Genomic DNA, 26,183 nt, shown 5'->3' with positions numbered 1-26,183 from the left:
AATGCACTACCAGTCACACTGATAGTCACCAGGCCATGGATAGGGACACATAGGGGGTCATTCTGACCTCGGCGGTAAAAGGCGCTTACCGCCGGTCAGAAGACCGCCATAACACCGCCGCGGTCGCGGTAAACCACTACGGTCATTCTGACCCGCAACTGGCAAACCGCCAAAAACCCGACAACAACAAAAGTCCGCCACACCAACGGCCAGCGAAAAACTGGCGATGACCAAACCTCCACCGTCACGCCAACAGAAATACGTCCATGCTATTCCGACCCACAAATCCCTGCAGCGGTCTTTCAACCGCGGTATTCCATTGGTGGTACACACCGCCGCACTCAAAATACACACACCTTTACAAAACACAGCCACATTGGACAATTCAAAATACACACACCTGATACACATACACACACCACACACCCATTACAATATAAAACACACACCCACATCACCCACAAACCCTTACGACCACAATTGCGACTGAAGGCCAGAGAGAGACACCACAGAATAGAGTACACCATCACACAGAGGCAAATCACAACATCCCCCACACAATATCCACGCACAAAACACCATACACCACCACACTCACCACACTCTACAACACATACACCACCCCACACCTCATCCACACCACCCCATGGCACCCCAAAGACACCCAAGGTTTTATGACGCAGAACTCAGGGTCATGGTGGAGGAAATAGTTTGGGTAGAGCCCCAGCTCGTCGGGACACAGGTGCAGCACACCACCATTGCCAGGAAGATGGAGCTATGGCAAAGAATAGTGGACAGGGTCAACGCTGTGGGACAGCATCCACGAAATCGGGACGACATCAGGAAGCGGTGGAACGACCTACGGGGGAAGGTGCGTTCCATGGTATCAAGGCACAACATTGCGGTGCAGAGACTGGCGGCGGACCCCCACCTACTCCCCCAGAATTTACAGCATGGGAGGAGCAAGTCTTGCACATCCTGCATCCTGAGGGCCTTGCAGGAGTAGCTGGAGGAATGGACTCTGGTAAGTCAAATCTTCACTACTTCATTCCCCCCACCCCACCTGCATGCCAAATCATACCCCCACCCTCACCCCCACCCCCATCACACCAACTCCTTGCAAATGGCTCACCATCACAACCCACCCATCCCAACACCTAGCCCTGCATGCGTCCACAAAGCATGGACACCCATCACCAAAGCATGCCCACTGCACATACCCATCTCCCCCACAAGCCACCGTCACAACAGCCCCCACAAGGGAATGGCAGCACTGGGGTACACGGCCACCCACCCATTGCACACTATGGCACACACAGAAGCAATAACTATACTCTTACACCCCTGCAGGACCCGAATGCCACCACACCGCCCAGGAGGGTCCAGAAATGTCCATCCCACCCCCAGAAGAGGCCCCCAGTGATGACAGCAGCTCTGTCTCCCTGGACCCAGATGACCAGCCCGGCCCATCGGGGACCTCGGGACAGTCGGTTCCCCTCACACAGCCACAGGCCACAGCAGACCTACCCCCCTCTGGGAACACCAGCACAGCTCCCACCCAGCGGGCCCATGCCTCTGTCTCCAGGACACGTTAATCAGCGGTGTGTCCACCACTACAGGGCACCCAGGTTGACCCACCACCCCAACAACAGCAGGGACCTGGGGGCAGTGGTAGTGGGCACACGGTCCAGGGGACAGAGGCCCAGGGAAACCGGGGGAACTGGGAGGGCTGCTGTGCGACGGGGGGGATAGGCCCAGGGAACCGACTCTCCACGAGGCCCTCTCCTCCATCATGGGAGCATACCACCGCTCCCAGGAGACGATGGCTACGGTACTGGCCAGGTTCCAGGAGATCCAGGTACTGCAGGAGGAACAGTACATGGGGTTCAGGGAAGAACTCCGAGCCATTAGTTCCGCAATGGGGACCATCGTCGTGGCTCTTACCCAGATTGTCACCACATTGCGGGACCATGTGGCACCACAAAGGGCCCCTGTCACTAGCATGGACCAGGAACAGCCTACCACCTCCGCCGGCGCTAGTGGACAGGAGGCCCCCACACAACAACAGGCCACCAGAACCCCACCTCCTGCAGAAGAAGAACCACCCCGCAAGCGGTACCTGAGATCTAGGAAGAAGACAGAGTAGTATGCCAAGACCCCCACCAGCAAAGGATACCCCCTGATGTCATCCCACTGTCCCACATTGTCACCCTGTCCAACCTTGAACTGCCCCTGCTCCATCCTTCCACAGGCATATGGACAATGCACCTGTGAGACTGAAAATCTGGACTCTGCCATGGACATTACTCCACCATCACCCATCACCGATTTTCAAGCATGTTCCTAAATTTAGCACTTAAATAAAATCACTTATTGCACTAAAATTATCTGGAGTCTGCTTGTATTTTGAACAAATGTATTAGACATAACGGTGCCAAAATGTTCAGTTGCATTGTGATGACAACATACCACTGTCACACAGCTGTAGTCCATGGGCAAACAAAGCAGAGGTCACGCAGTGGTGCCCACATCTCTGAAAACGGAGGGGAAAGTCACAACTCAGTTAACATAAACTGGGGGGAAACTCAGACAGTAGAGAGGCAGGAGACTGTAAGTACATATAAAATGGCGGTGTTGATTCGTACCTGTGTGTTATTGAAAATACTGTTGTATCACTTTGTCCCTGTTGTCTGTGTCGTCCCCGTCGTCTTCCTCCTCTTCACTCTCCACAGGCTCCACAGCTGGACCACCACCACCCTCTGGACCATCCTCCTGCAGGAAAGGCACCTGGCGTCGCAAAGCCAGGTTGTGAAGCATACAGCAGGCCACGATGATCTGGCACACTTTCTTCGGTGAGTACATTAGGGATCCACCTGTCATATGCATGCACCTAAACCTGGCCTTCAGGAGGCCGAAGGTCCGCTCGATCACCCTCCTAGTCCGCCCATGGGCCTCATTGTACCGTTCCTCTGCCCTGGTCTGGGGATTCCTCACTGGGGTCAGTAGCCACGACAGGTTGGGGTAACCAGAGTCACCAATTAGCCACACATGGTGTCTCTGTAGCTGTTCCATCACATAAGGGATGCTGCTATTTCGCATGATGTACGCATCATGCACGGACCCAGGGAACTTGGCATTTACATGGGAGATGTACTGGTCAGCCAAACAGACCACCTGGACATTCATAGAATGATAACTTTTTCTGTTCCTGTACACCTGTTCACTTTCACTGGGGGGAACCAAAGCCACATGGGTCCCATCAATAGCACCAATGATGTTGGGAATATGTTCAAGGGCATAGAAATCACCCTTCACTGTAGCCAAATCGCGGACCTCAGGGAAAACAATGTAGGTCCGCATGTATTTCATCAGGGCAGACAACACTCTGGACAAAACCTTAGAAAACATAGGCTGAGACATCCCTGATGAAATGGCCATTGTCGACAGGTCCACCAGCGGTCTGTACACGGGAACATTCCTCCATCTCCTCGCAAGTCCCAGCGGACGGTGCTTAGGAAGGACAACATGGAGCACAGAGTCAAACAAACCCCAGGTACGTTCCCACAGCTTGCACAGTACACGATTCGCTATGCATTGAATGGCTTGTATGAGTGGCAATGCAAGGCCTAGGCCTGTGTGACGCAGTAGAAATTAAGCCATGTGGGCCCTTGAAATGGCGGCTGCCTGACCTGTGAAGTGTGACACTGGGATGTGAGGTCAATGCGCTGGCGTGGCACACCGTGGCGGTAGGCGGTCGAAGACCGCGGTGCAAAGCCGCATTGGTTAACATTGAACCCTATGGGTTTCAGGAGGCAATGACGAAGTGCGCCGGCGGGCGCGGTACGCACCACCGTGGTACGCACCACCGCGGGCGTGACCGCCATTTTCTATCAGCTTAATCACTCGAGACCTGATCATCCACAGGAGAGGACCTATACTGCAAGTGCTGCTGTGACCTCGGTCTGGAAGAGACAATGGCTGCTGCGACTGGGGAAAGGGCCCCTGCCTTCACTTCTGAAGAATTGGAGAAACTCGTGGATGGGGTCCTCCCCCAGTATGCGCTACTCTATGGTCCTCCAGACCAACAGGTTAGTACACTGGGACCATGCTTTGTGGGCAATGCCTGGGTTGAGTGGGGTGAATGAACGAAGGTGCGGAGGGGAGCATATGAGGCATGCATTAAACGACAGATGAGAGCATGTGCCACATGGCAAGGGTGGGGATGGAGGGACACTCACATCGAGCATGCAGAAAATGTTGATATTTTATTTTCTCTCCCTGTACGTGTCACATAGGTCAGCGCCCATCAGAAAGTCGACATTTGGCGTGCCATCGCCAAGGACGTCCGGACCCTGGGGCTCAACAACAGACGGGGCACCCACTGCCGCAAGAGGTGGGAGGACATCCGCCACGGGAGCAGAAAGACAGCGGAGGCTCTGCTGGGGATGGCCTCCCAACGTAGGAGGGATGCCACCTGTCAATTGACCCCCCTGATGTCTCGGATCCTGGCGGTGGCCTACCCAGATTTGGATGGGCACGTGAGGACATCACAGCAGACACAAGGGGGTGAGTACAAGCACATTCTGCTATCTTCGCGCGCAGTGGAGGTGTCTGGGTGGGGGAGGAGGGATGTGGGTATCCCTAGGCCAGGGCGATTTCTGTAGGCTAGTCCCCTCCGTAAGGCATGGCCCTGTGCCCCCGCCCTCCACCTCTGTAGGGTGCCAAATACACCTATCCATGGCCTTGTGTCACCTATGTGTGCAGATGTCATCCATTGGCTTGTAGGCCAAGTCTCACTGATTGAGTAGTGTACCCCAAGTGCGCGGCGTAGTGCAGGGGGCTTCTGTGTCTGTCCTCTCCGCCAACTGTGTTGCCAATGCATGCACTCAACATGTCTTTATTTCTCTCCCCCCCCCTTTTTTGTCTGCTCTTCCTGTTCATGTGTGCATTAGCATCATCTGGCGGAGGAGAAGTGGCATTGGAGCACGAGGGAGCTGCATCTCACATGGCCCCGGAGGGCCATGCAACGGACTCTGATTTCACCAGTGAGACGGAGGGCGAGGGGGGCTCCACAACGGGGACACGTGGAGACATCAGCGACACCGACACGTCCTCGGAAGGGAGCTCCCTTGTGGTGGCGGCAACATCCGTGCCCACCGCAACAACAGGTACAGCCGCCACCCAGCGCACCAGCTCCGCCCTCCAAGCAGCCCCTCAGCGTTCGCCCCGTGCCCGCTCGCACACCAAGGCGGGCATCTCCTTCGCACCAGGCACCTCAGGCCCTGCCCCAGTTACCCCTGCTGCCCTCAGTGAGGAGGTCATTGACCTCCTCCAGACGCTCATTGTTGGGCAGTCTACCCTTTTGAATGCCATCCAGGGGGTGGAAAGGGAGGTGCATCGGAGCAATGCATACCTGGAGGGCATTCATTTGGGTCAGGCTGCCCATCAGCGATCGTTCAACGATCTGGCCTCAGCACTGACGGCTGCCATTGTCCCTGTCTCCAGCCTCCCTCCTCCAACTCCCTCCACCCAGTCCCACTCCCCTGTTCCTCTGCCTATCCCAGACACACCTACAGACCAGCCTGCACACACCTCAACACCCAAGGTCAGCTCATCCAAACATAAGCACCACACATCCCACAAGCATTCACACAAGCAACATCCACATGCAGACATGCCAACAGCCACTGCCTCCTCTGTGTCCCCCTCCTCCTCGTCTCCCTCCCTGTGACGTCTCCACTCATACTTGCATGCACCACTTCATCAGCCACTACGTCCATCACCAGCACACCCACCAGAACACTCCGCACACGTGCAGTCACCACCCCCACTGCCATTTACACGTCCCCTGTGTCCTCTCCCAGTGTGTCTGTCACCCCCTCTTCCAAACCACACAAACGCAGGCAGCCACCCACCCAACAGCCATCCACCTCACGACAGTCTCCGTCACAAGCACCTGCACCCAACGACAGCACACTTGACTCTCCTACAACCACATCCTCTTCCTCCACTCCCATACCCACTGCACCTACCCTTCCTATAGCTCCTAAAAAGTTTTTCCTCTCCAAACTTAACCTCTTTCCATCACCTGACCCACCCCCTCCATCTCGTAAAAGTCCAATCAGCACCTCAGCCACCACAAGCCCTGGACCTACAAGGACCATAGTCCAGGGATATTGGAGTCCACCACCTTCGAGGGCAGCCACATCGGCCAGCAGCAAAGGGACAGCCAGCCCACCCCCTGGGAAAAAAAACAAAAAAGGCAAGGGCCGGCGCGAGAGGACAGAGACGGCAGCCTCCACAGGCACCACACTGGCACCGTCAGGAAGTGGGGTGCCACCTGGCACATCTCCAAAGGGAGGCAAGGGACACAGAGGATCAGGCAAGGATGGCAAGGGCAGCACGGCCGACAAGTCCGGCAGCAGGCGAGCTGCCCAGGAGGGCCCCACCAGACCCATTCCGGGGGTGAAGGAGTACACCCACGGGCACGGGACACCAGCACAGGAGGGCCCCGCAAGCGAGAAGTCGGATGGCGAGTGAACACCAGATATTGGCCAGATCTGGTGCCCTGGAGACACATGTGAAGAACCGCTGAACAGGGCCCCACCGTCTCAAGAACCGCTGAACAGGGCCCTTCAAGACAAGCACCGCTGAACAGGGCCCCGCCGTCTCAAGAACCGCTGAACAGGGCCCTTCAAGACAAGCACCGCTGAACAGGGCCCTTCAAGACAAGCACCGCTGAACTGCGCCCGCTGTCTCAAGAACCGCTGAACAGGGCCCTTCAAGACAAGCACCGCTGAACAGGGCACCGCCGTCTCAAGGACCGCTGAACAGGGCCCGCCGTCTCAAGAACCGCTGAACAGGGCACCACCGTCTCAAGAACCGCTGAACAGGGCCCTTCAAGACAAGCACCGCTGAACAGGGCCCTTGAAGACAAGCACCGCTGAACAGGGCCCTTCAAGACAAGCACCGCTGAACAGGGCCCCGCCGTCTCAAGAACCGCTGAACAGGGCCCTTCAAGACAAGCACCGCTGAACAGGGCCTCCAAGACAAGCACCGCTGAACAGGGCCCCGCCGTCTCAAGAACCGCTGAACAGGGCCCCGCCATCTCAAGAACCGCTGAACAGGGCCCTTCAAGACAAGCACCGCTGAACAGGGCCCCGCTGTCTCAAGAACCGCTGAACAGGGCCCTTCAAGACAAGCACCGCTGAACAGGGCCCTGCCGTCTCAAGAACCGCTGAACAGGGCCCCGCCGTCTCAAGAACCGCTGAACAGGGCCCCGCCATCTCAAGAACCGCTGAACAGGGCCCTTCAAGACAAGCACCGCTGAACAGGGCCCCGCCGTCTCAAGAACCGCTGAACTGGGCCCCGCCTTCTCAAGAACCGCTGAACAGGGCCCCGCCGTCTCAAGAACCGCTGAACAGGGCCCTTCAAGACAAGCACCGCTGAACAGGGCCCCGCCGTCTCAAGAACCGCTGAACAGGGCCCTTCAAGACAAGCACCGCTGAACAGGGCCCTTCAAGACAAGCACCGCTGAACAATGCCCTTCAAGACAAGCACTCGCCGTCTCAAGAACCGCTGAACAGGGCCCCGCCGTCTCAAGAACCGCTGATCAGGGCACCGCCGTCTCAAGAACCGCTGAACAGGGCCCTTCAAGACAAGCACCGCTCTGCTGGGCACTTCCTCCCAAGCACCGCTCCGCTGGGCACCGCCGTCTCTGCACCGCTCTGCTGGGCCCTTCAACTCAAGCACTGCTCCGCTGGGCACTTCCTCTCAAGCACCGCTCCGCTGGGCCCTTAAACTCAAGCACCGCTCCGCTGGGCCCTTAAACTCAAGCACCGCTCCGCTGGGCATTTCCTCCCAAGCACCGCTCCGCTGGGCACCGCTCTGCTGGGCACCGCCGTCTCTGCACCGCTCAGCTGGGCCCTTCAACTCAAGCACCGCTCCGCTGGGCACTTCCTCTCAAGCACCGCTCCGCTGGGCCCTTCCTCTCAAGCACCGCCCCGCTGGGCCCTTCCTCCCAAGCACCGCTCCGCTGGGCACCGCCGTCTCTGCACTGCTCCGCTGGGCCCTTCAACTCAAGCACCGCTGACACATTGGCAGAAGGGGCAGGCCCGGATCAGTGTCGGACAGGGCTGCACGATACACTCTGGGCACGAAGACTCCTCCAGTACCGCTGGAGTCTGTCATCCACTTGTGAGACTGTGGCTTTGCACTCCCCAGGATGGCACAGTGGGCAAGCCACCCACTGTAGGGACTTGAGAGACTGTGGCTTTGCACTCCCCAGGATGGCACAGTGGGCAAGCCACCCACTGTAGGGACTTGAGAGACTGTGGCTTTGCACTCCCCAGGATGGCACAGTGGGCAGGCCACCCACTGTAAGGACTTGAGAGACTGTGGCTTTGCACTCCCCAGGATTGAACAGTGGCCATGGAGGCCCCTCATGGATCTGGCGTCGTGACTCATGTGGCTGAGATGCCCCCCCTTCCCTTCCCCCTGAGGTGCCTGTAGTTTTCCTATCTGATGCCCCTGCAGTGTTCTCTCCAATGGATTCGGGTCTCATGTGTGGGCTTTGCCCATGTGTTGAGGACCTTTGGCCCACGTACAATGACAGAAAGCCAATATTGATGGGACAATTTACATATGTGTATATAGTTATGGGATGTTCGACTTACTTATTTACTTAGACTTACAATATTTTTGAATTCCAATAACATATTATTTTGTCTTTGCATTCTTCTGGGGGGTTTGGGGGGTGTCACTCTAAGTTGTTGCTCTGCATTGGTGTGTAGGTAGTTGGGGGGGGGTGTCACGTATGTGTGTGCCCGTGTTCTTTTCTCCTCCCCCCTCCCCTGTGTCGTGGGTGCAGTACTCACCGTTGTCTTCTGCGCCGGCATTCGTGCTCCTGGTAGAGGAGCAGATAGACAATTGCTGGTAGGATGTGTAGTTCTGGTTCCATGCTGTCCAGATTCCTTGTGGAGTGTGTAGGGTGAGCGTTTTCCCGTTCGTAGTCTGTTTCCGCCGTGTTTTTATCGGCGGGGCTCCCGCCCCGGAAAAGGTGGCAGATTGGTGAGTTGTGATAGGGTGGGCGGTACATTGTCTGCCGCCTGTCTGTTGGCGGTGACCGCCGCGCTGTTTGTTTGTCCCGCCGTGGCGGTCGGAGTGTTAAAGTGGCGGTCTGTGTTGGCGGTTCCCGCCAGGGTCAGAATTCCATTTTTTTTACTGCCTGCCCGTTGGCGGGTTGGCCGCCGCTTTAACACCGACCGCCAGGGTTGGAATGACCCCCATAATGCCAATTGAAGCATACCTGAGACCCACAGACCCCTGCCCAGTAGTGGATGCCTACTAGCTTGGTTGGAGTACTTTCACATCAGAACCCTGCCCAAAATGGGATCAACCCTGCCATACCAGACCTGGCCTAGGGGCACCCCCAGGGCCCACACCCCCACCCGGATCCCACCCCACCATGCGAAAGTTGTATATTAGGGCATTGTACTAACTCCCTTGTGGCTGCTTTGATGCCCCCAAGTGCCCATCCAGCTCCGTATAGGCCACTGCCAGTATGCGGGCCATCAGGGAAGTCAGGGTTCGACGGGCACCCCTTCCTCGTTGGGAGGCCATCCCCAACTGGGCCTCCATGGTCTTCCATGCCCAGCATCTCAGGTCCTCCCACAGTTTCCAACAGGTGGTGCTCTGCCTGCCGTAGACCCCCAGGATCCGCACGTCCTTGGCCATGGCACGCCATATACCCTTTTTTTGATGGGTGCTGACCTGCAGGGAAATGGACACAGGGAAAGGTATTAGTCCGACCGTCCTGCCTGTTACACTCATTGCCCACCATGCCCCTTCCCATCCCCGTAGCACGGAAATGGCCCAGCATACATGCTGCACGCTGCCCAGGGCCCAACCACCACCCTCCCCTTACATGAGGCCTTCACACACAGCACTCCATGCATTCACACACCATGAATTATACTCACGGGGTACTCACCTGTTGGTCTGGAGGCCAATACAGCATTCGGTACTGGAGTAGGACCGCATCCACCATTCTCTCCAACTCCACCCGTGTAAAGGCAGGGGCCCTTTCCCCAGTCACACGAGCCATGGTCAGTTCCAGACACAGGTCATAGCAGCACTTGCAGTGTAGGTCCTCTCCTGTTGAAGGTCAGGTAGCAAGTGAGTGAACAGATAGAAAATGACAGTGACGTCCATGGCAGTGCAACCGTCACCACTGGCGTACATCATTATTGGCCACTATACCACATAGGGCCCAATGTTAACCAATGAGGAGTTGCACTGCAGTTTTTGACCGCCTCCGGCAACAGCGCACAATGTCAGTAGAATTTCCTCATATCCACCTGTCCCTCCATACAGGACAGGCGGACGCCATTTCATTGGGGGGCAGGCCATGGATCCTAACTGTGTCACAGTGCACAAATGCACCATTTGGACATCTCTTACAAATCAACGTTACAATCACAACATGCATTGAACTGTAGTGGTTGGAATTAAGAGATAATGACCAGCTGCTCACCATTTTGCCCCCTAGATTGCAACTGCTGCGGATGAATAGGAGATGGGACATCCCCAGTGTACAGACCCGTAGTGGACTTGGCAGCAATGGAGGACAGGCACATTATCCTCACCTATAGACTGGACAGGGCCACAATCAAAGAGCTATGCGCCCAGTTGGAGCCTGACCTAATCTCTGCTATCCGTCACCCCAACAGGATCCCCCCTCTACTGCAAGTGCTATCAGTGCTCCATTTCCTGGCAACAGGCTCCTTCCAAGTGACAGAGGGCTTGGCAGCAGGAGTGTCTCAGCCAATGTTCTCAATAGTGCTGACCAGAGTGGTGTCTGACCTGATTAAACACATGTGCAGCTACATCGTTTTCCCCCTGGTGGAGGATTTGGCCACAGTGAAAGCTGATTTATGTGCAATGGGACATATCCCCAACATTATTGGGGCAATGGATGGAACACATATTGCATGTGCCCCCCCTGGCGAAATGAACAGGTGTTCAGAAATCGAAAGAGCTTTCACTCCATGAATGTGCAGATGGTGTGTCTGGCAGACCAGTACATCTCCCACGTCAATGCTAAATATCCTGGGTCTGTGCATGATGCCTTTATCCTTTAGCATATCAGCATCCCAAATGTGATGGCTCAATGCCAGAGGCACAGGGTGTGCCTAATAGGTGAGCCCTGGTTCCCACTCAGTATATGTTGGTGTATGGTGTGGGCCCTAAGGGTTAGTGTGTGCCTAACAGTTGTCCCTCGATATTTGCAGGTGACTCTGGTTACCCCAACCTCTCATGGCTCCTGACCCCTGTGACGAATCCCAGGACAAGGGCAGAGGAACGTTACAATGAGGCACATGGGCGAACAAGAAGAATTATAGAGAGGAAGTTTGGCCTCCTGAAGGCCAGGTTTCGTTGCCTGCATGTAACAGGTGGATCCATGTGCTACTCACCCAAGAAGGTCTGCCAGATCATCGTGGCATGCTGTATGTTGCACAACCTTGCCTTGCATCGCCAGGTGCCTTTTTTGCAGGAGGAGGCGGCTGGAGATGGCCGTGTGGCAGCAGTGGACCCTGTGGACAGTGAAGATGAGGAGGCAGAGGATGAAGATGAGGACAACAGAAGTGCAATAATTCATCAATACTTACAATGACACACAGGTAAAACAGTGTAAATTCACATTTAATTGATAGTTTTGTGTTTTACATTGTCACTGGCAGGCTGTTTTTCCCACTTTTAGGGCCACTTGCTGTACTCTTTGGCATCTCTATTTGCAGATATTTGTGCCCCACTGTCACACCTGGTGTGTTGCTGTAGCCAACTACAGGTCTTTCCTATGAATACATTACTGCACGGTTGAATTGCAATGTTTAAACCTGGAAAAACAAATACATTCTTAAATCATTTGACATACTCTATACTTGTATTTTTTAAAAGGGTGTTTATTTAAGTTCTAAGAAGTAGAGGGGGTAGCGGAATGGGCTGGGTTGATGATGGTGAAAAGTCCAGGGTAGGGTACAGTCTATTTGTATCACAGGTGCATTGTCCAAGGGGACATAGGAAGGGGATCAATGTCAGTTGAAGGTGGACAGGGTGACAGAGTGGGACAGAAGGGTGACAATCAGGAGAGTCTTTTTTCCTGGCGGGGGTCTTGGCAATAGTCTCTGGCTTCTGCCTGGATCGCAGGGAACGTTTGCGGGTGGTTCTACTTCTGCAGAGGGAGAGGTGCTGTTGGCCTGTTGGTCATGTGGCAGGGCCTCCTGTCCACTAGCGGCAGTGGAGGTGGAGGGCTGTTCATCGGTTTGGCTAGTGTCAGGGGCCCGGTGGTGTGCCACTGCCTCCCTCATAGTGTTGGCCATGTCTGCCAGCACCCCTGCAATGGAGACCAGGGTGGTGATGATGTCCTTCAAGTCCTCTCTGATCCCCAGGTACTATCCCTCCTGCAGCTACATGATCTCCTGCAACTTGTCCAGTATCTGGCCCAGCGTATCCTGGGAATGTTGGTATGCTCCCAGGATCGCAGTGAGTGCCTCCTGGAGAGTCGGTTCCCTGGGCCTGTCCTCCCCTTGTCACACAGCTGTCCTCCCAGCTTCCCTGTTGTCCTGTGCCTCTGTCCCCTGAACCATGTGCCCACTTTCACTGACCCCAGGTCCCTGATCGTCCTGTGTTTGTGTGGTGGTCTGGGGTCCCTGTAGAGGTGGACACACTGCTGATTGATGTGTCCTGGGGACAGAGGTATGGACCCACTGGGTGGGTGCTGCGGTGGTGTTCCCTGTGGCGGGAGGCTCTGTGGTGGTGTGTGACTCTGCCTGGTTAACCAACTGTCTGGAGATCCCTAATGGGCCAGTTTGGTCATCCAGATCCAGGTGAGCAGAGCTGCTGTCATCACTGTGGGCCTCTTCTGTGGAGGGACTGGATGTTGCTGGCACCTCTTCTTCTGTGACATTGGCTGGGGTACCTGTGGGATGTGAATGCAGTGTTAGTGTTTCTGTGTTTGACACATTGTGCATGGGTGTGATGCCCTCTATGTTAGTTGTTGCCCTGGCAGATTTGCCTTTGTGTGAGGTGTTATTTGGTGGGCTAGGTGATTCTCTCACATGTGCATGCAGTGGTGATAGGTGTCTATGCAGGTCTGTGAATGGTGTCCATGCATTGGTATTGCATGCAGGGCTTGGTATTGGGATGAGTGGGTTGTGATGGTGGGGTATGTGGGAGTTGGTGAAGTGATGGGAGTGAGGGTGCGGGTTTGTGATGGCATGCAGGTAGTGGGGTGATAGTAATAGAGATCTGACTTACTAGAATCCAGTCCTCCTCCTTTCTCCTGCCAGGCCCTCACGATGCATGATTGCCAAGACTTGCTCCTCTCATGTTGTTAGTTGTGGGGTAGGAGGTCGGGGTCCACCGTCAGTCCTCTGTACAGCTCTTTGGTGTCTTGCTGCCACGGAACGCTCCCGTAGGTCGTTCCACCTCTTCCTGATGTCATCTCTTGTTCTGGGGTGCTATCCCACGTCGTTGACACTGTCCACAATTCTCGGCCATAGCTCCATCTTCCTAGCAATGGATGTCTGCTGCACCTGTGATCCAACTAGCTGTGGCTCTTCCCAGATGACTGCCTCCACCATGACCCTTAGCTCCTCTTCTGAGAACCTGGGGTGTCGTTGTGGTGCCATGGGTGAGTGGTGTGGGTAGGGTGTGTGAGGTGAAGTGTTGGGGTGTGATGTAAGGTGTGTGGATGGTGTATAAGTGATGGTATTATGTGGCTCTGCTTGTGTGGGTGCTCTTGCTGTATGTCTCTCTGCTGGCAATTCTTTCTAGTCGCAAAGGGTTGTGGGTAATGTGAGTGTGTGTTTTATAGTGGTGTGGGTGTGGTATGTGTATGTGTGTCAGGTATATGTATTTTGAATTGTACAATGTGGTGTAGTTTCGTTTGAGTGTGTGTATTTTGGGTGCAGCAGTATGTACCGCCAATGGTTTACCGCCATTGAATGTCCGCCACGGTGATTCGTGGGTCATAATATTGTGGGCGTTGTTCTGTTGGCGTAACGGTGTGGGTTTGGATACCGCCAGTTTATCACTGACCTTTGTGCTGGTGGAATTGTGTGTGTGGCTGTATAGTGACGGATTGGTATGTGTGTGTCATAATATGCTTGCCGGTTATCCACCACGGCGACGTTATGTTAGCGGCAGTCGGCCTGGCAGCAAGTGGGATTACCGCCAATGTCATAATGAGGGCCTTAGTCATACACTCACACACCTACTTACACACCCACTCACATACCCATGCAGCCACTCACAAACCCGCTCACAGACCCACAAAACCACTCACACACCCACACAGCACTCACAAACCCACCCGCAAACCCACTAACACAATCAACCAACCACCTACACACTCGCAAAACCATTCAAACACCCAATTACACACTTATTCAGACACTCATACACCCACTCTCAAATGCACAAAACCACTCACACAGCCACTCACAACCCTACTCACAGATCCCACGCAGCCACTCTCACATCCATTCACAAACCCTCACAGTCCGTCATACACACACTCACACACCTACTAGAAACTGACACGCCTACACGACCACTCATACACCCACTTACACATCCTGGTTACAGAAATGCTATATTTAGGAACTAGCATTAAAGAAATGGAAATTCACTGAAAAAAACAATGGTTACAGGACATCACAGTGGGAAAATTAAATTAATGAAAGCATTAGAAGTTCAATGAAAAAACAAAGGTTACAGGGGAATTATATTTAGGTTAACATTCTACACACACAAAACATAGAAATTCAGCAGTTATAGTTATCTCAAGTAGCTATATCTCATGCACTAAGATTACTGAAACTCACACCCTTACCATGTAGTGCTAATTACCACACATATTACATTACTCATCACATTTTCTGTGACATAATTGATGATATTGCTGCAACATTTGCAGTGCTAATATTGATAAGAAAACTGTGCATGGCTGGGGGTGACCTATAGTTACCTTAAGGCACACATTATTGTTACCTGACATAATCATTACTATAACCGCTGAATTTCTATTGTTTTGTGACTGTAAAATTTTAACCTCAATATAACATCCCTGTAGTCTTAGTTTTTTCCAGTGAATTTCTATGATTCTTAATTTTTTACAAATTTTATTTCCTACCTATATCATCCCTAGTTTCCATATTTGAAGCATCTTTTGTGTTGCTAAAACCTTAGGTGCTGTTTAACAAATCTTCACAAAATTTTCAGAACTAGTTTGCCACTCACTTCAGCTGCTTTCTTGAAAGTTTCAGAGTGAGTCATGAAGCAGGGACAAGAAAAAGGGGGAGTCCCAAAATGGGGTTTCGCCAGGCAATTTCCCCTAGGGATTTTAAACACGACTACAGCCCGAGCGTCTGATCAGAATTACACGAAATTTGGCAGAAAGCTAGCTCTTGGCCCTTAAACACTCATTTTTATAATTTATCGCAAATCCTTTCAGTATTTTTTGCATTATTAAAGAAAAAATAAATTTATATATCTAGAGAAGTGGAGGGTCTGCGGATACAGCAGATCTAATGATGAGCTGTGATTGGTTGCCAGAACTTTAACCACAAAGTGTTGGCAGCCATCTTCGGACTCAGACTCAGCTAAGTATCAAGAAAAAAGCTAAAAAAATAAAAAACAGAAGGAGGCAGGGTAGGAATGCCCTGACCCTCTAGGACTGGTGGTGGTGTTCCACCGGGGACCAAAAGCATTTTGTTTTTAAAATTTTTGCCACAAGTTCATGGAGGATCTACAAATCCACTGCAAAACATTAAAAAAAGCCACAAGGGCTGGCACCTGCACCTTTTTTTTAATTTGCACCCCACCCCCCCGGGTTGGGACTGGTCCCAGGGAGTATATGTTTAATAAAATCAGGGGAAGGGTCACATGCACGCCCACCTCTTTTTGTCCCTGGGGAAAACCACCGCCCGGGCTCCTTGTCATTTATGTATTGGGACGGGGCACACAGCCCCCCTCCTGGGTCAATTGTGTCCCTGGGGAAGTCCACTCCACCAGGGCCTGGCCAAAACAATAAAGGTGATGGTGCCCTCATGGCTTCCCTCCTGGAGCATTTAATGGCCCTGGGGAACCCATCCCACAGGACCAGGCTCAGCTATGCCCCAGGGTGCCCACCCATAGAACATAGCACCACTCTTTACTCTCACTTGGCAGGAGTCATTTTAAAGCTTCTGACAACAAAGTGCAAACAGTAAGTCTGCTCCCAGTGGGCGGCAGCAGAAAAAAAGCTCTGCCCTCTGCCTGGGATGACTCCTGGTGGCCCTCAATGCTCGGAACTCCCACCGACCATGCACCCAACCTCAGCATCATCCTAGACTCTTTGCTTTCAATAAACCATCAGGTAAATTCCGTCTCATCTTCATGCTTCCATTCACTCCACCTGCTCCGAAAGATCTTCAAATGGATCCCGATCGACTCCAGGAGAACAGTCACCAGGCGCTCATCCACAGCAAGTTAGACTATGGCAACGCACTCTATACCGGCACCACCCTAACACTCCAAAAGAAACTGCAGAGAATCCAGAACACCTCTGCCACACTCATCTTGGACATCCCCTCCTGCAGTCACATCTCCAGTCACCTGAGAGATATTCACTGGCTCCACATCAACAAAAGAATCACCTTTAGGCTCTTCACACACACCTACAAGTCCCGCCACACATCGGACCTGCATACCTTAACCATCGACTGACCTTCCACATGCTCACCAGACACCTCCTCTTCACCCAACTGGCCCTCGCCACAACTCCAAGAATACACAAAAACTCAGCCAGATGAAGATATTTCTCTTATCTTAACGAAATACCTGGAACGCTCTTCCGCTACACATCCGGCAATCCCTCCCACTACCTCAATTCAAGAAGGACCTCAAGCCCTGGCTCTTGAGCTGTCACTAACCCCCAGCACTTTGAGACCCTGATAGGTGGTTAGCCGCACTTTCCAAGAACACTGATTGATTGATTGACCAAATAAAATAAAAAAGGTGAGGGGGCCATGTGGCCCCCTTCCCTGAGCCTTCTCAGACCATGGGGATCCCATTAGTCAGGGCTGTGTATATTTTTTTTTAACTGGAGCATGGCCCCGGCTCCAAGCTTTTTTTAGCCTGGGGACCCAATCCCCTGGGTCATACATATTAAATAGGTTGTGCCCCTACGCCCACCCAGGGTATCCATCAAGTTGTGTGGACAGGGAAGTAGAGCACATGTCTGCTCCCAACCAGGAGCATTTTGACTTGCAGCCAAACCCTGCGTCCACCTCCCTGCAGGCACCTAATTCCATGCCGTGCCCAGTCTTTGGTTGTGCGTGATGTGGGGTTGGCCGCAGGCATAAAACTCTCTGCTGGCATCCAACCACACAATGCAAGTAGCCTGTGGCTGTGGGCAGTGGGCATTGGCCACAGGCTTTGGCGTGCCGCCAGCCCCTGTTGCCAAACCCCCACCAGGCTACCAATCCCTTCTTATGCACAGCCTTCGGTGTGTGCAGCCTAGTGTTGGACTTCTGGCCCTTGGAACACCATCTTGGGGTACAAAACAAATATATTAAGGATAGGGAGGCATGCAGCTCCTCTCCCCAAACATTAATTGGCCCAGGGGACCCCATGCCCTGGGTCCAGTTCCAATAAATTGGGGAGGAGTGCCTCATGGAGTCCCTCTCAAAACCCCATTCTCAGGGCTAAATGCTATTAAACAGAGGGGCATGAGGGCCCCCTCCTCCAGCATTCTCCCCATTCTCTGGGCAAAATACAGTAAGAAATGGGAGGGGGCTGCATGCCTTTCTCCATGACCCATCTTGGGCTACGGGGTCCCATCCCCTGGGCCAAAATCTAAGGGGAAAAGGGTGTGCAGCCCGCAGACCCCGAGCCCTATTAGGTCCCAGCGGCCTGATACCCTGTGGTCAAATATAATAAAAATGGGAAGGGTGTTCTGCGACCCTCTCCCAAAGCCTTCTCAGGCCCAGGGGACCCCAGCCCCCAGGACCAAATCCAATAAAAAGGGGGCAGGGCCACTAACCCCTCCCCTCACTGTGAAAACTATTAAGTCCCAGGGACCCCATTAACGGGACCAAATATAATAAAAAAGGGGAGGGGTAGCACATAGCCTCCCTTTTCGAGCCTTCTCAGGCCCCAGGGACAACATCGCTCAGGGCCTAACCAAACCAAAAATGGGAGAGGCCAAAGATGTCATTTGAGATGTCATCAGTGATTTTATAAATGGTGGCATAGAACATGTCGTGAGAGATGTAATATGTGATGTCATAAGCAGTGCATGGCAACTACACAAGTGGTAGTTAGCTCTGCCAACTATAACTGGTGAATCTCTGTGTTTTTTTTAGTTCAAAATGTTAATGTTGTCATTTACATAACCACCTAACTGTAACGTCACTTTAATTTTTTTTATATATATATATATATATATATATATATATATATATATATATATACATATAATATATATATATATATATATATGTATATATAAGTATATATATATTCATCTATCTATCCATCCATCTATATATTCGCACAGCCCCCGCACCCTGGGGGTCACCACCTCATGGGGGCTAAATTCATTACTGACATGAAGGAGGATGTTGACTTCCCCCGGAGCCCCTGGGACCACCACCTTCCTGGGACTTTGTAAATATTCAGTGTGGGGCTGCACCAAGGTCCCCCCGCTGCCCCAGGGATCACCACCTCCTTGGGGAATTTGTGGTATTTTGTGCAGTGGGCCATGCAGCCCCCCTTCATCCTTGGGGATCACCACCTCCCCAGGGCAATAATAAAAAAGTAATGAGGATCTATTTCTGCCCCATGTCCCTGGGGACCACCACCTTCCTGGGGCTTTTCCCATTGGAGGGGGGCTGTGCGGCCCCCCTCATGGAACCACTGATGGCCTTGGGGACCACCACCCCCCCAGGGCCAGCTCCTGCTATGTCCCAGGGTACCCACCCCCAGCACATAGCTGTTTGCTGTGGCTTGGCTGCAGCTTTAAAGATGCAGCCAAATCAGAGCAAGCAAAGTCTGCTTTTTGACAGCGAGATCTGTCAAACAGTTCCTGCTGTCAAAAAGCTGACTTTTCATCTCTGTTCCCTGAATGCAGATATGCATGCAGGGAGCAGATATAAAAGCATTGTCCAGCAAGCACGCAGCCGCTTCTTAAATCAGCTGCCTGCTTGCTGGAGGAATGGGACCACAGGGGATGCCTTGAGGCTCCCCTTGCTGTCCCAGATAGCAAGTTAAGGAAAGATAATAAAAAAAATAATGTCCAAAGCCCGCAGGGGAGGCCTTGAACCTTCCATGTGGTCTCAGATAGCCCATAAAGGCCTAAAAAAAAAAAAACAAGTGTGAAGGTTGCAGACCTTCACACTGAGCGTTCAGGATTCGAATCCAGGTGTGCCCTTGGTCATTTCCCTCCTTTATTTTATTTTTTTATTTAATGTTGAAGGCTCATATTGAAAAGTGACAAACAGTTAGGAGCACACCTGCCTAACATCCCAGCAAATAATCTGCCCCATTGCATCATGATAAATGTAGTTTCCTCAAAAAACGAACTCAGTTACTTTTAAATATTTCACCTCTAAATAGGTGCAGCCTTTGCTGTGCATCTCTGGACACATGTGTTTCTGGGTTAATCCCTTCTTCAGCAGAGAACAAGTTTGTGGGGTGCTGGAAATGCTGCCATTAATCATCCGGTTTCAATACCTCTTCACTGGCATGCTCCAGAGCTCGTCAGCCCAGTGGCTCAAGGGAGCCTTTTTAAAGTCACAAACAGTTAGGAGCACACCTGCCTAACATCCCAGCAAATAATCTGCCCCATTGCATCATGATAAATGTAGTTTCCTCAAAAAACGAACTCAGTTACTTTTAAATATTTCACCTCTAAATAGGTGCAACCTTTGCTGTGCATCTCTGGACACGTGTTTCTGGGTTAATCCCTTCTTCAGCAGAGAACAAGTTTGTGGGGTGCTGGAAATGCTGCCATTAATCATCCGGTTTCAATACCTCTTCACTGGCATGCTCCAGAGCTCGTCAGCCCAGTGGCTCAAGGGAGCCTTTTTAAAGTCACAAACAGTTAGGAGCACACCTGCCTAACATCCCAGCAAATAATCTGCCCCATTGCATCATGATAAATGTAGTTTCCTCAAAAAACGAACTCAGTTACTTTTAAATATTTCACCTCTAAATAGGTGCAGCCTTTGCTGTGCATCTCTGGACACATGTGTTTCTGGGTTAATCCCTTCTTCAGCAGAGAACAAGTTTGTGGGGTGCTGGAAATGCTGCCATTAATCATCCGGTTTCAATACCTCTTCACTGGCATGCTCCAGAGCTCCTCAGCCCAGTGGCTCAAGGGAGCCTTTTTAAAGTCACAAACAGTTAGGAGCACACCTGCCTAACATCCCAGCAAATAATCTGCCCCATTGCATCATGATAAATGTAGTTTCCTCAAAAAACGAACACAGTTACTTTAAAATATTTCACCTCTAAATAGGTGCAGCCTTTGCTGTGCATCTCTGGACACATGTGTTTCTGGGTTAATCCCTTCTTCAGCAGAGAACAAGTTTGTGGGGTGCTGGAAATGCTGCCATTAATCATCCGGTTTCAATACCTCTTCACTGGCATGCTCCAGAGCTCGTCAGCCCAGTGGCTCAAGGGAGCCTTTTTAAAGTCACAAACAGTTAGGAGCACACCTGCCTAACATCCCAGCAAATAATCTGCCCCATTGCATCATGATAAATGTAGTTTCCTCAAAAAACGAACTCAGTTACTTTTAAATATTTCACCTCTAAATAGGTGCAGCCTTTGCTGTGCATCTCTGGACACATGTGTTTCTGGGTTAATCCCTTCTTCAGCAGAGAACAAGTTTGTGGGGTGCTGGAAATGCTGCCATTAATCATCCGGTTTCAATACCTCTTCACTGGCATGCTCCAGAGCTCGTCAGCCCAGTGGCTCAAGGGAGCCTTTTTAAAGTCACAAACAGTTAGGAGCACACCTGCCTAACATCCCAGCAAATAATCTGCCCCATTGCATCATGATAAATGTAGTTTCCTCAAAAAACGAACTCAGTTACTTTTAAATATTTCACCTCTAAATAGGTGCAGCCTTTGCTGTGCATCTCTGGACACATGTGTTTCTGGGTTAATCCCTTCTTCAGCAGAGAACAAGTTTGTGGGGTGCTGGAAATGCTGCCATTAATCATCCGGTTTCAATACCTCTTCACTGGCATGCTCCAGAGCTCGTCAGCCCAGTGGCTCAAGGGAGCCTTTTTAAAGTCACAAACAGTTAGGAGCACACCTGCCTAACATCCCAGCAAATAATCTGCCCCATTGCATCATGATAAATGTAGTTTCCTCAAAAAACGAACTCAGTTACTTTTAAATATTTCACCTCTAAATAGGTGCAGCCTTTGTTGTGCATCTCTGGACACATGTGTTTCTGGGTTAATCCCTTCTTCAGCAGAGAACAAGTTTGTGGGGTGCTGGAAATGCTGCCATTAATCATCCGGTTTCAATACCTCTTCACTGGCATGCTCCAGAGCTCGTCAGCCCAGTGGCTCAAGGGAGCCTTTTTAAAGTCCCAAACAGTTAGGAGCACACCTGCCTAACATCCCAGCAAATAATCTGCCCCATTGCATCATGATAAATGTAGTTTCCTCAAAAAACGAACTCAGTTACTTTTAAATATTTCACCTCTAAATAGGTGCAGCCTTTGCTGTGCATCTCTGGACACGTGTTTCTGGGTTAATCCCTTCTTCAGCAGAGAACAAGTTTGTGGGGTGCTGGAAATGCTGCCATTAATCATCCGGTTTCAATACCTCTTCACTGGCATGCTCCAGAGCTCGTCAGCCCAGTGGCTCAAGGGAGCCTTTTTAAAGTCACAAACAGTTAGGAGCACGCCTGCCTAACATCCCAGCAAATAATCTGCCCCATTGCATCATGATAAATGTAGTTTCCTCAAAAAACGAACTCAGTTACTTTGAAATATTTCACCTATAAATAGGTGCAGCCTTTGCTGTGCATCTCTGGACACATGTGTTACTGGGTTAATGCCTTCTTCAGCAGAGAACAAGTTTGTGGAGTGCTGGAAATGCTGCCATTAATCATCCGGTTTCAATACCTCTTCACTGGCATGCTCCAGAGCTCGTAAGCCCAGTGGCTCAAGGGAGCCTTTTTAAAGTCACAAACAGTTAGGAGCACACCTGCCTAACATCCCAGCAAATAATCTGCCCCATTGCATCATGATAAATGTAGTTTCCTCAAAAAACGAACTCAGTTACTTTTAAATTTTTCACCTCTAAATAGGTGCAGCCTTTGCTGTGCATCTCTGGACACATGTGTTTCTGGGTTAATCCCTTCTTCAGCAGAGAACAAGTTTGTGGGGTGCTGGAAATGCTGCCATTAATCATCCGGTTTCAATACCTCTTCACTGGCATGCTCCAGAGCTCGTCAGCCCAGTGGCTCAAGGGAGCCTTTTTAAAGTCACAAACAGTTAGGAGCACACCTGCCTAACATCCCAGCAAATAATCTGCCCCATTGCATCATGATAAATGTAGTTTCCTCAAAAACGAACTCAGTTACCTTTAAATATTTCACCTCTAAATAGGTGCAGCCTTTGCTGTGCATCTCTGGACACATGTGTTTCTGGGTTAATCCCTTCTTCAGCAGAGAACAAGTTTGTGGGGTGCTGGAAATGCTGCCATTAATCATCCGGTTTCAATACCTCTTCACTGGCATGCTCCAGAGCTCGTCAGCCCAGTGGCTCAAGGGAGCCTTTTTAAAGTCACAAACAGTTAGGAGCACACCTGCCTAACATCCCAGCAAATAATCTGCCCCATTGCATCATGATAAATGTAGTTTCCTCAAAAAACGAACTCAGTTACTTTTAAATATTTCACCTCTAAATAGGTGCAGCCTTTGCTGTGCATCTCTGGACACATGTGTTTCTGGGTTAATCCCTTCTTCAGCAGAGAACAAGTTTGTGGGGTGCTGAAAATGATTGAAAAGTGATCTTAGTGTTTTTGAGTGACAAATAAATTTTTCTCTTAGAATTGTTCAGAAATATTTAATTCTAAGTATATCCTACATCACAGCCTAAAAAACTCTCTCTCTCTCTCTCTCTCTCTCTCTCACTCTCACTCTGTTTCTCTCTCTCTCACTTTCAATATCTTTCTCCCACTCACACACCCACTCAGACCTTCGTGCACTCACTCACAGCCCCACTCAGACCCTCAGGCACCCACTCACAGATGCACTCAGACAGTTACTCACCTGCTTATGGTCCTACTCAGACTCTCACCCACTCACTCGCAGACCCACTGACACCCTCATGTGCCCACTCACAGACCCACGCACACACTGACGTACACACTAAAACACTGATGTATACACTCAGACACACTCTCACAGCCACCCTCACCCCCAGATACACCCTCTCATACCTATTCTCACAACCAGACAGGCTACGACGTACTCCTGCCAGGCACAGCAAAAGGGTTGTGCAGAGCATGGGGTTGGGTGGTTAGGGGGGTTGACTGCAGGGTGTGGCTGCAGGCCAGGTCTTGTGGGCAATCTCTGCTGTGCACGGTTGAAGTCCTTGCACGGTGCTAATAAGGGGTTGGCCTCAGGCCCTATGGGCAACCGCTGCCGCGCACGGCCAAAGGCTGTGCACAGCTGTGGTTAGATTAATGTATAGTAATGAAAATTACTATACTTTATAAAAAAACTGAAATTCACTGAAAAAACCCAAAGGTTACAGGGACGTTATAGTTAGGCTCACATTTTAAATGTACAAAATCATAATGCCCTAAGGTAACATTAACTTGCGCCCTTACCATGCACATTTTTTGCCAAACATTTTACTACAAATATTACATTGACATTATCAATGGTTTTATCAAAGATGTCGTGAGTGCTGTCATTTCTGGGGTAATTAGCATTGCATGGCAAGGGCCCGAGTTACAGTTACCTTAGGACACAAATTATCGTTACTTGAGGTAACTCTAACTTTGGGCCTCATTATGACTTTGGTGGTCTCATGACCACCATGTTGGCGGTGGCGGTCTTACCCCCAATAGGCTGGCGGAAAAGGCTGGAAAATTATGACCATGGAGGTATTCCCAACAGAATACAACAAAAGTACCGCCGGTACCTCCACTGCGGTCTGGCCACCACACACAATGGTAACCACATGCAGGCCAGCAGAGACCATGTTTCTGCTGGGCAGATTTCGAAGTTGCACACCACTAAGGTTTGTGTCTCGGTGGCACCACCATGGAAACCTAGACTGAAACCAACTGCATAAAAGGAGACCCTCACCTTCAGGAAGCCATACTCGTCCTGAGCCGCCATGGAATCAGAACTAGGCATTTTTCCCGCAGCTCCTGCTCACCCAAAGACTTTGGAATCTGCAACAATGATGATGACAGCAACCATAAGTACACACTCTCACCTGTTACTATTGTAGATTGTCAATTTTTGTGCACTCACATAACATACATTCAGGAAGGGGGTGCAAGGGCGACAATCACATGTAATAGCACACTAACATGCACCATCACATTCAGCCACACACACACACTCACATATACACAACAAGCATGCCACCACACACACACACACATACACACATCACAAACATACACAAGATCACATGGAAACACTTCACAGGCCCAAACTCACACAGTACCACACAACACCAAAACACGTCTCAACCACAACACAACCGCACCATCTCCAATGTCTTGAGAGGGACCCACAGGGGACACTACCCAGGTAGACATCACACATACATCAAAATGTAACACCAATAGGCAAAATATACATACAAATACACAATCATACTATTTACAGATGGACTTACACAGAACATTGTATTTTCATGCACATACCACACACACAGTCAAATCACACAAAGCCACACAACACATAAACAAGCAAGTCTCAACAAAAACAACACACAACAAAAACACTTGAACACACAAATGTCTACCACACAACACACACCCTACCACTTTCAGACAAAAGCACTGCGCACAACCTCACATACTGCCTAAAGAACACACGTAGTCTAAGCAGAACACACACACATCCACACACACACACACATACAGACACACAACTAACGTCAGCCAGGAACAACCCCATACTAGGGAAAAAAATGCATGACAAAGATGTAACCAGCAAACCAACTACATGTTGGTTTAAATTATCATTTTTCAAAAAATTATTATCAATAAGAAAGGCCATAGGCCACTCCATAAATGAAAAGTCAATATGCACTCTTTTTCAAAGTTGACATACTTAGACATCATACACTTAACTGGCAGAGGCATGTACATGTATGTGGTCAGTACTTACTCCCTTGTGGTTGCTGTGCTGCCCTCAAATACCCATTTAACTTATGGTAGACCACCACCAAAATGCATGCCATTAGCGGGGTCAAGGTCCACCATGCACCCCTCCCTCATTGGGAGGACATCCCAGGCTGGCAAAATCTCAGGTCCTCCCACTGCTTCCTACAGTGGGTGCTCTGCCGCTTGTGGACCCCCCAAGGTCGCACTTGCTTGGCTTAGCACACCAGATTCCCTTTTTTTGATGGGCATTGACCTGCATGGATGACACAGACAAAAGGAGAAACTTATGTCCACATGCACATACAATCACAAGTGGATAGAACACTTCAATTACAGCAAGTATGGAAATATTCCCATCCTCTAGTTCACAATCATGCACAATTTAGCATCTGCAGGCAACCCATGTATGAAGTGGAGTGTCTCATATAACATGCATGATCAGTACCTGGTATTGACTACACACATATGACCAGGCCACATGATTGTCCACAACATAGAGTGTCAACAAAAACCATCTCTCACACCATCATTGTTACCCAGACTGCAATTTATGCTGTGTATGAAAGAAGTTAGATTACACACTAGCTATCATGTGACACTACTGTATGTCTGCCTATGCAAATGTGCACATTTCATACAACCAGACATGAGTGGTAAAATCTTCACTACTTTACATTTTACAAACACCATTATACACCCCACGTTTCACACATCAATATTGCTTGGGACTCACCTGCACCTCTGGTGCACCATATAG

The sequence above is a fragment of the Pleurodeles waltl genome, chromosome 8 (genome assembly GCF_031143425.1).
Source record: "Pleurodeles waltl isolate 20211129_DDA chromosome 8, aPleWal1.hap1.20221129, whole genome shotgun sequence".
Classification (NCBI taxonomy): domain Eukaryota; kingdom Metazoa; phylum Chordata; class Amphibia; order Caudata; family Salamandridae; genus Pleurodeles; species Pleurodeles waltl.
This window is presented reverse-complemented; position numbering follows the sequence as displayed.